This window comes from Globicephala melas, chromosome 17, assembly GCF_963455315.2.
Source record: "Globicephala melas chromosome 17, mGloMel1.2, whole genome shotgun sequence".
Classification (NCBI taxonomy): domain Eukaryota; kingdom Metazoa; phylum Chordata; class Mammalia; order Artiodactyla; family Delphinidae; genus Globicephala; species Globicephala melas.
The window spans coordinates 74008213-74021559 of NC_083330.1; the positions used below are offsets into that span (position 1 = coordinate 74008213).

Below are 13347 nucleotides of genomic sequence, written 5' to 3' on the forward strand. Positions count from 1 at the left end.
CTTGGTGCCTTGACCATATCCCCTAAGCAATGACCTCTGAACCCAGAAGGCTCTTTACTCTGTATTCTTGTGGGGATTTTATCTGGCCATGAAAGCAGTGACAAGCTGCATGTGTTGCAGAGTTAATGTCCTCAAGATCGGTCCTCATCCACTATCAGACAGAGAGTTACTACATAGACAGCCCACCCTCCTCCCTCCTTAGTTGGGATGATTCTGAAGTACGATCTACACTGTATTCCACATTTCTTCAATGCAATTTAGGCTCCAACTTCCCATAGGGGCAACTTGCTTGATAATGCACCCTGTATTGACTTGCTTCCCTTCCCTATATCACTTCTCCATTTGTCATCAGTGTTTCTTGGAATTCACCCCCATCCCGCCAATACACACACACACACACAGACACACACACACACACACACACACACACACACACACTCACTCACTCTACTCGTCTCAGAATCTGTTTCCGGAAAAACCCAAACTGAAACAAATTCTTGCCTCAGAATCTGTTTCTGAAAAAACCCAAACCAAAACATCTGCCTGATTCTCAGTTGTCCATGGTTGTCCTGTCACGCCTACCTGCCCTCTCCACTGCCAACACACCCACCTTTGCTCTTTATGAACCAAAGTCCTGTCAACTGTAAGCTGGGTTCTGATTGGCTCCAGATTTGAGCTCTCAGCCAGTGTTTGAAAAGCTCTCTTCACCCATGGTCATGATTTTAGAGATGTTTACTGCTGTTCTCTCACAGTCAATTGTGCCAGGCTGGCTCTAGTTTCAGGGAACTCAAAGAAGCCTGGTAATGTGGATTCTTCGGCTCTTTTCCTCATGTGTGGGCAGCCTTACCCATGCCTAGGGCAATGATTTCTTTTTCCCAATTCTGCTCTCTTTAGGGACAATCTGTAGGTCTGGTCACATGACTTACTGATGGGGAAGCTTAACCATGTTACTAGCCCTTCCTAGGCCTTTCTTTGCTGCAGAATCTGAGCCTGCTTCTGGTTCTCCAAATATCACCTTGGTCAGACTTAAAGGATTTGTAATAAGACCAAAATAATTGTGTACAAGCCTTACCTACAGATTTGAATCCAAGGATAGTCCCTCTGGGTGGAAGAATTTACCGTGGCCCTAGTCTTGGTGCTTTGATCTGGGGCACTTACAAGGATGAGCCACTTTTGTCTTTCCAGTGTATTTCCACTGACCTCCTCTCTGCCCAGGATCATGTGCCACATTCTGATGAACACTAATTACCTCGTTCTAAGAGGCATTATGGCAGGGTGGTAAGGACATGAGTTCTGTAGTCAGACTTGGGCTCGAACCCTAACAATTGCCCTTACCAGCTATTAAACCTTGAGCAGGTAACTGAGACTTTCTGATCCCCCAATTGCTTTATATAAAAGCCAAGGAAGCACCAATGACCCCAAAGCACATTTCAAGGATGAGGGATATATTTTGCATGTTTTTGTTGATACATGTTGAACATTCAATATTTGCGAGCTATTATTTAGTCATATATCTGATATTTTTGGAATAACAGTCTTGAGTTTTATTTTTAAGCATTCCTAATAACTTAGGGAGCCTTGCATCTCTCCTGGATAATAAGAAGAGTTCAGGATTTAGATCAACATTTGTGGAAGACACAAGGCCCTAGTTCAGTGTAGACTAGAGATGATTTCAGAGATCAGAAGCACAGTCATATTCACCTCTGACACAGCTGAGCAGTGAGTAATGGCTGACTTAGGATGTTTTGCTGGGAGGCTATGATAAAAATTATGGAGTTGTCAGTGGCAGTGATTTGGGTTACATCTTTCCTTTGGTCATTGTTTATTGTGCCAACCTTGGGTGATCTTCAGATCCACTCAGTCTGAAGCATCCATCATCTGACATCATTCTGGGCTACGAAGGGGTATAATCTAGTACCTTCTCCCTCTCCCTGGACGTCAAGACTCATCACTACTCTTTCTCCCAGCAAACAAGTTGCATTTTGTACCATGTTACTGGATATTTTGTTATTATTATACAGTTTTCCAAAAGATTAAAATCCTGCTTGCAAGATATACGAGCAATGAATTTAGGAAACAAATGATTTTGCTTCTAATATCTTTTCTGCCTCTCTGTTGCTGTATTAATGTGGCAGAGACACTTACCCCCTACGAGGTTTGGTTTCCTCACCACGATACTTGCTTCCATATGATGTAGGGTTGCTATGAGTGATAAATGGGACATTCATGATGTAGTGCTTCATAAACTACAGTCACAATAAGACAATTTTAAAAAAAAGAGAAAGAGGAGGAAAATAATGACGAGGGAGATGAATAGGATTGATGTAATGCAGATTCTTTCTTTCTCAGTGGTCTTTAAAGTCCAAGACCAAGCTAACTCCCATCAAAGAGGAAGATGGTTTATTTAATATTTAGATTCATTTTGTACTAATTTATTAGTAGTATTATTTTGCATAAATGTATTGATTACTATGTCTAGTTCTACTGAGATTAGATTTATGGAAAGAAGCATAGGTGTTTTTTTTAAGTATCATTTTTCCTATAGATTCATTTTATTTGCTCTTAGATGAAAATTAGTTGCCCTTACAGATTGTCTGAAAGAAAAATAAAGAACCATGTTGATAGATGGTTCCACTTGGAATTAGTAACACTCCCCTAACCAGACAGTGAAGGATATGGTTAAATGGGTAGAGACTTCCATTATAGTCATCAGTGCCTGGATATAATTAGATTGTGAAGAATGTAGTTCAGCTAAAATGTATAGGAATAATGTCAAGGTATCTGGGACTTAGGACCAAGTTCTTAAGGTAAGTATGTACTTGACAGGTAAGCAGTCCTGTCTTTGGCCTCTTATCTCTTTCTACCCCTTTTCCCATTTCCCCCTCTTTCTGCACCGATTCTTCTCTCCCTTCTTGTCTGACAGTAACTCCCCTTATGTCATATTTTTCTATGTTATATTCTATAGACTTCTTTGTCTAGGTAGATTTCTCTCAATTTTTTCCTGAGACATGAAAGACCACAATTTTATAGAAGGAAGGCATCAAAGTTAAAAAAAAGAAGCTGAAGAAACAAGGATTTAAAAACACTGATAAACAAAGAGACAAAATATACTGAGAATTTCAAAATTATCTACTCTACTCCTAAGTCAACTCTCAGCTTGGGTAATTTTGCTCCCCAGGGGACATTTGACAAATGTCTGGAGACTTTTTTTTTTTTTTTTCCACAACTGGAGATGAGCTACTGGCATCTGGTGGGTAGAACCCAGGGAAGCTGCTGAACATCCTACTATGCACAGGGCATTCCCACAACAAAGAATTAACCAGCTCGAAATGCCAATAGTGCTGAGGTTGCAAAACTCTAATTTAAACAGTTCAGGTTTCTTAAAAAAATTTTTTTTACGTTTCTTAATCATAGTAGGCACTTGAAAAAACCTATAAAGCATAAAATAAATAATTATTCTCATTTACAGGTAGAAAAACAAAACCATAGAGGTTGAGAAATAGGTGAGATTACACAATTTTAATCATGGGCCTTTTTCTTTTTAACTCAGAAAGCATATCATTTGAATCTAAATGCTTATAATTTCATCAGACGGTTACACACACACACACAAACACATGTGAATGCACATACACATATTGAGAAGCAGTCTTATAAGGTGATTATGTACACAAGAGTGGGAGTCCAGCATCCTGAATCTGCATACAAGCATCAGCAAATGCCATCTTACTGGAGTGAACAAGTATCATCTCCCAGAGCATATACTATATTTATCTATGAAATGTGGTTAGTAATACTACCTTCCTCAAAAAACCGTGACGAGGATTAAATAGGGTATTCCCTGTAAAGCAATGAGAAGAGTGCTTAGAAGCACGAAAAGTATTTGTTTTTATTTCCATGGCACACGTTAACCTAGCCATATTTGGAGCAATGCTGGAGCACAATGTCCAGCCATTAGCAATATTGGTTTTTGAATTATCAAGACTAAAATACCAATGTGGTAAACACCATTTTTAGAAAAAATGAAGTTTCCATTTTTGTCCTAACTAATGAACATTTGAATCTCATTGTGCTAATTAAACCAAGACATTTCTAAACCTCTATCATTGACCTATGGAAATAGAAACCAACCAACCAGATATCACATAAGAAATACTGGTAAATTTGTTATCTCTGAGGCTAGGTCCATCTCATCATTTTATTCTATAACCTACTGAAATAAGGAGATTTCTGTTGGGTTATAGACAATGACATCTTTCACTATATTCTCAGCTACCCCCTCAGAGTAGCCCTGTACTTGTTTGCAAGTCCCTTAGACTTAGAAAGGCAGTAAAAGGACGGGTTAGAATGATGAGTACAAGTCCTGCTGCTGCTGTTATCAGAAGTGTGACTCTGGGCAAGTCAGCTGTCTTTTCTGAATTTAGTTTGCTCATTAGGAAAATGGAGATAATATGGTAGCTACCCTATAGATTCTTGTGACAACTAAGTCAAACAATCTACGTTAAGTTCCCAGAACAGAGTTTACCACGCAGTAAATGCTAAATAAATGTAACTATTAAATAAATATCTTAAAATTCTGGAAAAGCTATGAGAACAACAAACAGACAAAAGTGAAAGTGAGGGGGATGTTTCTTAAGAGATTACATAAAGGATGTCACAAGTTTGATGCCCAATCCTTCTGTCTCAAATTCACTACCCATTATTATTATACATTTAAACCTAACGCTGTTATGAGCAGAGGTCTTATCACATAGGTAACTAAAATAAGCTGTATTTGTTTGAGTTCAAGACTGTCTACTGTAAATTTAGAGATGATATAGTGGAAATCCTGATGGTGCTATGTAAAGATAAAGGCAAAATAACATGGAATCAGTTAGCGACAGATTATATAATCTGAAGTCCATCCTGGGAGCATATTACAGCAGCATGTGATGAATGACGTGTGCATGATCCTATGTCATTATGCAAGTGGTATGCTTTGCTCAGGAACTTCTTTTTTTATTTAGTTATAATTAACATACAATATTATTTCAGTTTCAGGTATATGACATAGTGATTTGATATTTTTGCATATTATGAAATGAACTCCACAATAAACCCAGTTACCATCCATTACCATACAAAGTTGTTACAATATTATTGACTACGTTCCGTATGTGTACATTACACCCCCATGACTTATTTATTTTATAGCTGCACTTCCCCCAGCTCATGCCCACTCCAGCCCCAGCCAGCCTGCCAGAACCACCAGAACAGTTGGTACAGAAGATGCTCCTCCAAGACCACAAGACACAAGGTCACTCCTCCAAGACCAGGAGGGGTAGCCGTTTCATCTAATTCATAGAAACAAAAACTGAAAGTCAAAAAACAAGAGGATACAGGGCTTCCCTGGTGGCGAGGTGGTTGAGAGTCCACCTGCCGATGCAGGGGACACGGGTTCGTGCCCCGGTCCAGGAAGATCCCACATGCCGCGGAGCGGCTGGGCCCATGAGCCATGGCCGCTGAGCCTGCGCGTCTGGAGCCTGTGCTCCGCAACGGGAGAGACCACAACAGTGAGAGGCCCGCGTACCGCAAAAAAAAAAAAGAGGATATAGAGAAATATGTTCCAAATAAAAGAACAAAATAAAATCCCAGAAAATAAATCTAATGAAATGGAGATAAGTAATTTGCCTGATAAAGAGGTCAGGAAAATGGTCAAAAGGATGCTCACCAAACTCAGGAGAAGCCTGGAGGATTACAGTGAGAACTTCAACGAAGACGTAGAAAATATAAGAAAGAGCCAATCAGAGTGGAAGAATACAATAAATGAAATTATACACACACACACACACACACACACACACACACACACATTAGGGGGAATCAATAGCAGATTAGATGATACAGAAGAACTAATAAGTGATCTGAAAGATAGAAGAGTGGAAATCACCCAATCTGAACAGCAAAAGGTAGAATTTTTAAAAATGAGGAAAGCTTAAAGGACTTCTGGGACAACATCAAGAATACTAACTTTCACATTACAGGGGTCCCAGAAGAAGAGAGAAAGAAAGCGATAGAAAACTTATTTGAAAAAATAATGGCTGAAAATCCCCCTAACCTGGGGAAGGAAACAGACATCTAGATCCAGGAAGCACAGAGAATCCCAAAGAAGATGAACCCTGAAGAGATCCACACCAAGACGTATTAATACCTACAACCTAGAATACTCTATCTAGTAAGGTTATCATTCATAATTGAAGGAGTAATAAAGATTTCCCAGGAAAGCAAAAACTAAAGGAATTCATCACAACTAAACCAGCCTTACAAGAAGTGTTAAATGATCTTTTTTAGGCAGAAAAGTCCACAACTGGAAATAATAAATTATATAAAAGGAACTTCATTTAAGAAAAAGGCAGGGGATTATTTGACTTTTATAATGACTGTCACCAAACTGCTAGAAATGTTTAAAATGTCACTTTGTGGGTTATATTCTGCTTCTCTTGAAAAAAAGTATATAGCTTATTTCCAATTAGCACCAGATAGAAGGTATTTTTAAAAATATACTTGAAAGATTGAATGAAGTTTTATCTGATGCTAACATTCAAGTTTAAGAACTGCTCATATTGGAAGAGTGGGAGGCTTGTTTGTCATTTATGATGCTTCCTCTCATGTAGGGACTATCCATTAGTATAACAGTTCTGTGTTCTTTCCATCACTCACTGACTCTTTCCTGGGTAGAATGTTGAGGAAATGAAGTGAGTTATATGATTCACAATTTGGGGAGAGGGCACATGTGGTTTTATTCTTTTTGTTTCCCTTCCTTGTGAGCTTTTGCCTATTCATAGAAATCATGTACTCTCAATTTGTCTCAGCCTTGTTGTAAACTAATTGGTAAAGATCCCAAACGCGCTATGAAAGTTTCATCCATTTAATCTTTTATATTCACTCAAATCAGTTCAGAACTCAGACAGGGAAAATATATTATTTATTAAGATCTAGTTCTTTGCTGGGTGCCAATCATGTGGGATTTTGATCTGAAGGGTCATTGTTGCTTATGGAAAATTTTCCATTTGAAAATATCCCAAAATGTGGAGATGAACCAGAATAATTCCAGAAATGAAAAAGAGTGTTGCAAAAATTAAGGAATAACTGACAAAAATAAGTCATGGAGGTTGACGTTTTTCCAAATATATGTAAAAAAATGGAATTTATTGATGCCTTTGATGAGAATGAGTTAGAATAGTGGTGGAGGGAAAAATGGTGTGACAACACGACAGAATGAGAGATGAGTGGGAGGAGAAAATTTATGTGAGAAATTTTGCTTCAAAGAAGAGCAGAAAAATATGGCAGAAGTGTCTAGGGATATGGACTCAATGTACTATTATTTTTTAGATGGGAAACACTATGGTATATTTGTATATTGATGAGAAATAATTGAGTGGAGAGAAAAATTGATGATGTAGGGAGAGAAACAATCATTAGGATTAGTGAAAGAAACTAGTGCTAACAGATGACATATTGCATGATTCCACTCAGGTGTAATGTCAAGAACAGACATATTTATAGAGACGTAAAGTAAATTAGTGGCTGGCTAGGTTTGGGTAGTGAATGTGGTAAATGTGAAATGATTTCTAACAGATTCATGGCTTCTTTTGGTGATGAAGAATCTGTCCTAAAATTAAATTTTGGTAGTGGTTGCACAGCTCTGTGAATATATTAAAAACCAGTGAACTGTACACTTACATGGGTGAAGTGTATGGTTCATGAACTATATCTCAATAAAGTTATTTTAAAAAGGAATGGATGGTGAACAAACAAAATGTTAAACATTTGAATACAACTACTCATGCACTGACAATTCAAAGTAATGACAATAAAGCTCAATATGGAGTGTTATAAAAATCAAGAAAGAAATTTGATCTGAGGCAAGGTTAATATTGGCTTTGTAAGGAGGTGAATTGGATTTAGTCTTAAAATACATACATTTTCTAGGAGAATAGTAAAGATATTGCTTAAATTTAGACTCTTAAGATAAAGGTACAGGTTAAATTTTTAGAGTCATCAACAAAATGATACAAATATATTATGTTATACACATTCAAAATTAGTAATTAAAATTTTAATGAGAAAAAAATCAGTATAAAAGAATCCAACAAGAAAGGAAAATTTAAAGCACTATCATAATAAAAATCAAATAGAAAACAATAAGATGTTAGAAATAAATTCAAATATATCAGTAAGCAATTAATATGAATGGTCTGATTGTCTAGTTAAAAGAGATTAGAAAGAGTTAAACTCTTGGCAGATTGGATGAAAAAAAATTCAGCTATATATTGCTGTAAGAGATATATCTAAAACAAAAGAATAGAAACAGGTTGAAAGTAAATGGATTGAAAATATACACCAGGTTAGAACTGTGTTCATATGCAACTAACAGAAATCTCATGTGACAGTGGCTTATATAAAATAAAACTTTATCTCAATCTCACATAAATTAATGCATCGCTGGGTGGTTGGAGTTTTTATGGTGGCTTAAAATTCCTCCGGGACAAAAAAATAACTTCCTTATTCCCTTTTGCAACCTCTTAGGTGAGAGACCTTGTTATCCAGGCATGAGATGGAGTCCAAACACCCACAGTAGAAGCATAGAAGAAGAAGGAGGGTAGAAAGGGGGTAACACCACACAACCGCTTTGTTTAACAGGCAGTTCTCAGAAGCTACCTTTCTGCTTAAACGGCTTATGTTCCCTTATGTCTGGTGAGGAATACAGTCTTCATGGATGATTCAATTACTTTGGGGACAGGATAATGAGGGACAGTCATCTGTTCTTGCCAAACCAAGGAAGAGGTATAATAAAAAGCATCCTGCTAATCCAGATTACTATTATACAAAGTAGACTTAAAGTGATAAAGCATTGATAGAGGTAAAGATAGTCAAGTTTGAATAATAACATCTTTAGATATTAAATTCGACACAAGTAGACTACAGTTAACTGAGCTTTATTTACTCACATGTGTCAACTTACTCAACAATGAACTCAAATGATGAAATGATGACATTTTACATTTTCAGCTCCCCCCTCCACCCCGCCATCTCTGTCTCTCTCTCTCACCCTCTCTTCTTTGTGTAGGTCCTTAGTCCCTCATTCTGAAAACATTTGGAGACGAAATAAGCATCACAACAGTGAGAGGCCCGTTTACCGCAAAAAAAAGAAAAAAAAATTTATTTACAAATATTTTATTTTTATTTTTTGCGGTACGCGGGCCTCTCACCGCCGCGGCCTCTGCCGCCGCGGAGCACAGGCCCCGGACGCACAGCCCCAGCGGCCATGGCCCACGGGCCCAGCCACTCCGCGGCATGAGGGACCCTCCCGGACCGGGGCACGAACCCGTGTCCCCCGCACCGGCAGGCGGACTCCCAACCACTGCACCACCAGGGAAGCCCCAAATACTTTATTTATAAAATTAAATGAATTAAATAAATAGGTAAAGGATTTAAAACATGTATATAGCACAGTAAAAGATACTCATTATCATTACAGAAATGCAAGTTAAAACCACAATGATACCTCCACTACACAGACACTAACGAGGATACAATTAAAAAGCCTGATAATATCTCTTTCTTTCTTTCCACCCCTTTGATAATATCAAGTGTTGTCAAGGATGGGGGGGGACAGTTAGGGGGAGGGAATTAAGAGGTACAAATTACTAGGTATAAAATACGTAAGATACAAGGATATATTGTACAGCCCAGGGAATATAGCCAATATTTTATACTAACTTTAAATGGAGTATAATCTATAAAAATTGTTGACGTACTATACTGTATACCTAAAACTAATGTAATAATGTAAATCAGCTATATTTCAATAAAATTTTTTTTAATTTAAAAAAAATGATTAAGACATTAAGGAAATTGTTTTGAGGTTTTTTTAAACAATCCTGATTAAGGTAAGGATTTAATATTAAGGGAACAGAATCAGAACACTTCACAGTATGATTGAAATATTATAAAATATTTATATGTGCATAATAATCTACATTAATATCATTTCCATATCAAAGTTTATATCAAACATGCTATCTCGAACCTCTGGTTCCCAGGTCTGAAACTGCCTGCATGACCACTAACTAGCTCCTCTCTTTTACCCAGCTGTGACTATTTATTTGAACTCTAACAATGGCTCTAATTTTATAATCCCAGCCTTGCCTTGGGTCTCCTGGCTCAGTTTCCCACCTTTCCTTTGAGCTCTGTCCACCTGTACTCTGGCCATGATGGTGGCCCCGCCCCCGGCCCCGCCTGGTACCAATGTACAGATGTATAAAGTATAAACGCTGTGCGGTGAGGCGCCTTTCCTCCCTCCTCATTATCTCTATCATCTTGGAATAGGTGAACAGCCTAAAGTCCTTAGAAAGCCTATTGTAGTTTAAAAAAACAAACAAACTTCCTAGGAGGAGATGAGAGTAGATAATCTAATGGGTCTTTTTCTTTTTTTACTGCACATCTCTGTGATGGAAGCAAATGTAATTTTTATGTAGTTATTAGAAGGAACGTTGAAACGGGGATCATCTTGTAGCATTATATTCCCAGGCACTCGTTCCAACTTCTCTCTGCAATCGCTGTTCACCACTCTGGTGTAATTGCATAGGTCATTTGAGGAAATGCATAATTATACCTAAGGTAATGTTCCCTCATGCATTATTAAGTTATGAATTTTTCTAAGTAGATAGAGGGAGGGAACTAGGTGACTGGAAGAGAAGTCACAGAATATTGGATGGGAAGGGGCCTGGGGACCAGTCTCATCTCCTGTGCAGCACTGCACTCCTGCCTGGAACATCCTCACTAAAGGCTCTGACCACATGGCATCAACATTTATGTTTGTCTGACGGTCTCTCTCTTTAGGTGGAGGGCCTCTGGAAGGTGATGACTGGTCTAATTCCTCTGGATTTCCTCAATACCCAGCACGTCGTCTGGCACAGTGTAGAAACTCAGTGTTTCCTGCCGAGTGAATGTTGAGGACATTTCCAAGAAAGAAAATGTGAGATGGATTTTCTTTGACAGATTATGCTCCATTCAAAGACATCTGGGCCAGTGAAAGACAGCTTCAGAGTCTGCTTGCACCTGAGTTTTCACAAAGGAGTGATGAATGTAGAATGGAATCAAGTTAGACATAGAGACAGAGCTGGTTCAAATAACTTGGATGTTTGCCAGCTTGTTACTTAACCCTCATCAGTATCAGAATGTTCAAACGTAAAACATGGATCACAGCACCTACTGATTAGGTTGTGTCGGGTTCAAATGAAATAATGCATCTGCGAGATGCAATGCTGGGTTCAGATAGGCGCTCAATAATAATATAACTGATGATACTTACCACCTGTCTTCTAGGCATGGCACAAGATTATTTACATTCTATGAAGCTTTTTCTTCAACCAATGGCCATGCATTAATCAGTTTTGACATGCCAAGCAGTATGAGAGGTTCAAGGGTACAACAGTGACCAAGGCACCGTCAAGTGGGGAAGTCAGACAAATAAACTTATCTCAGCATCATCCACTGCAGTTAGCCTCCGCCACATTTATAAAACAAGTAGTTTTTTTTTTTTTTTTTTTTTGTGGCTGTGCTGCGCAGTTTGCGGGATCTTTGTTCCCTGACCAGGGATTGAAGCCGCACCCTTGGCAGTGAAAGCCCGAAGTCCTAATCACTGGACCACTAGGGAATGCCCTAAGACAAGTGGTCTTTGATTCACTTCTCCCTTTAATAGTTTAACTCCTTAAAGGAGGGAATATACTTGCAAATTAACCAGATATAGGTTGAGTTATAATATTCAAATCACCTACATTAGAGCTTGGCCCATAATCAGTGCTCAGTAACGTTAGCTATATTATTGTATAGGGAAATGCATACAGACTTCAGTTTTCTTATTTGTAAAATTAAATTTGTAAAAAATAATCATTAATTACAAATATGAAACAAAATAAAGCTGGAAAATGAGAAGGAGGGTGGCAGGGGCTCTAATTCTCTATCGACAGCCAGAAAAGACGTCTCAGAGAAGGTGACTTTTGGGAAAAGAACTGAATTAATAAAAAGAGAAAGAAAGAAAAAATTTAAGTAGGAAGAGCATTGTAGACAGAGGAGAGAGTACTCAAGAAGACACGGAGCATAAGAATAGCTGGTGAGCTCAAGGGACATCACACAAATGATAGCAAACTGTCTGACATACAAGAGGTGTACTCAATAAGTACTCAAAATGTGAAGTTTTCACCTTATATAAATTACTTTCATGTAGATTACTTTATTGATCTTCATACCTGTTCCAAGATGGTGTTGCAGAAAAGAGACTGAAAGGGGGTTTGTTCCAGGTTTCACAGCTACTCTGTGATGGAAGAAGGCTTGGACCCACAATTCCTAACTCACCTAGTCATTCTTTATGTGGTAACTGAACTCCCCACTTTCCTCCTCTGTTCACATTTTCCAACCAAAATCTCTGAATCAGGGTCCTCCTTCCTGTCTTTAAATACTGAAACTGTCAGAAGACAATCTACCTATAAACAAGATGTTAACTTACATCTCCTAGAGCTGTAAGCCCTATCTTCCACCCATGCACCATATTCCCCTTTGAACAGACATGCTCAGCGCAAATTTTATCAAAGAAAAGAGACTTGATTACAAGGTGTTTAAGTTTTTAACGGGGCAAGGATTTCCTTCCATTTCTTTATATCGCATCCTACTGTGGCTACTTTCTCCTTCTCCACTACGTCAAAGCCCTCTGTGGAGCAATAGTGTCTGCAAGGTTACGGCATAATCGCAAATTATGGAGGTGGCCGTTGGACTCACATTTCCTACCTATGGGTGTTCACGCTGGTTTATTCTTGGCAAAATGGGGCTCATAAACAGGCCTCTGAAATAGCTCTGACAGAGAAAAATGCTTGTCATGTTTTGGTCCAGATGCTCTCAGGGATCAAAGGCTCCCTGGATATGAGCAGTCCCCTTGGAAGCCGTGCAGTTGGCTTTGCTGGACTTGATTCTTCCCTGAGTGTCAGGGACAGTATTATCCGAGCATCCTTCTGGACGCACAGAGAGAGTCATCTTTGCATTCTATATCCTCCTATGTCAAATGAGTGAAAAAAGGAACAGAAATATCTAAGTTTGAATCCAAACACAATCTCTTCCTAACTATATACTTTTGAGCAAGTTATTTACTCTTAGGTTCTGTTTCTACAACTGAAAGTAGACATAAAGTATCTATTTTTCCCCTCCTTCCCTCCCTCCCTCCCTCCCCCTCTCTCTCTCTCTGTCTCTTTCTTTCTTTCTTTCCACCCTGTTTTAATTTTAAAACAACTCTTTTGGTGCATCTGCTCAGGA

General features: G+C 38.5%; 1 long non-coding RNA gene across 1 annotated transcript in view; it reads left to right on the forward strand.

The window, feature by feature from the left end:
- Nucleotides 1-11553, forward strand: part of LOC132593792 (uncharacterized) — a 58207-nt gene extending 46654 nt beyond the window's left edge. The window contains exon 3 of the long non-coding RNA XR_009559645.1: nt 10885-11553. This is a non-coding gene — a long non-coding RNA (uncharacterized lncRNA). The remainder of the gene's footprint in view (nt 1-10884) is intronic.
- The last annotated feature ends 1794 nt before the right edge of the window (nt 11554-13347 follow it).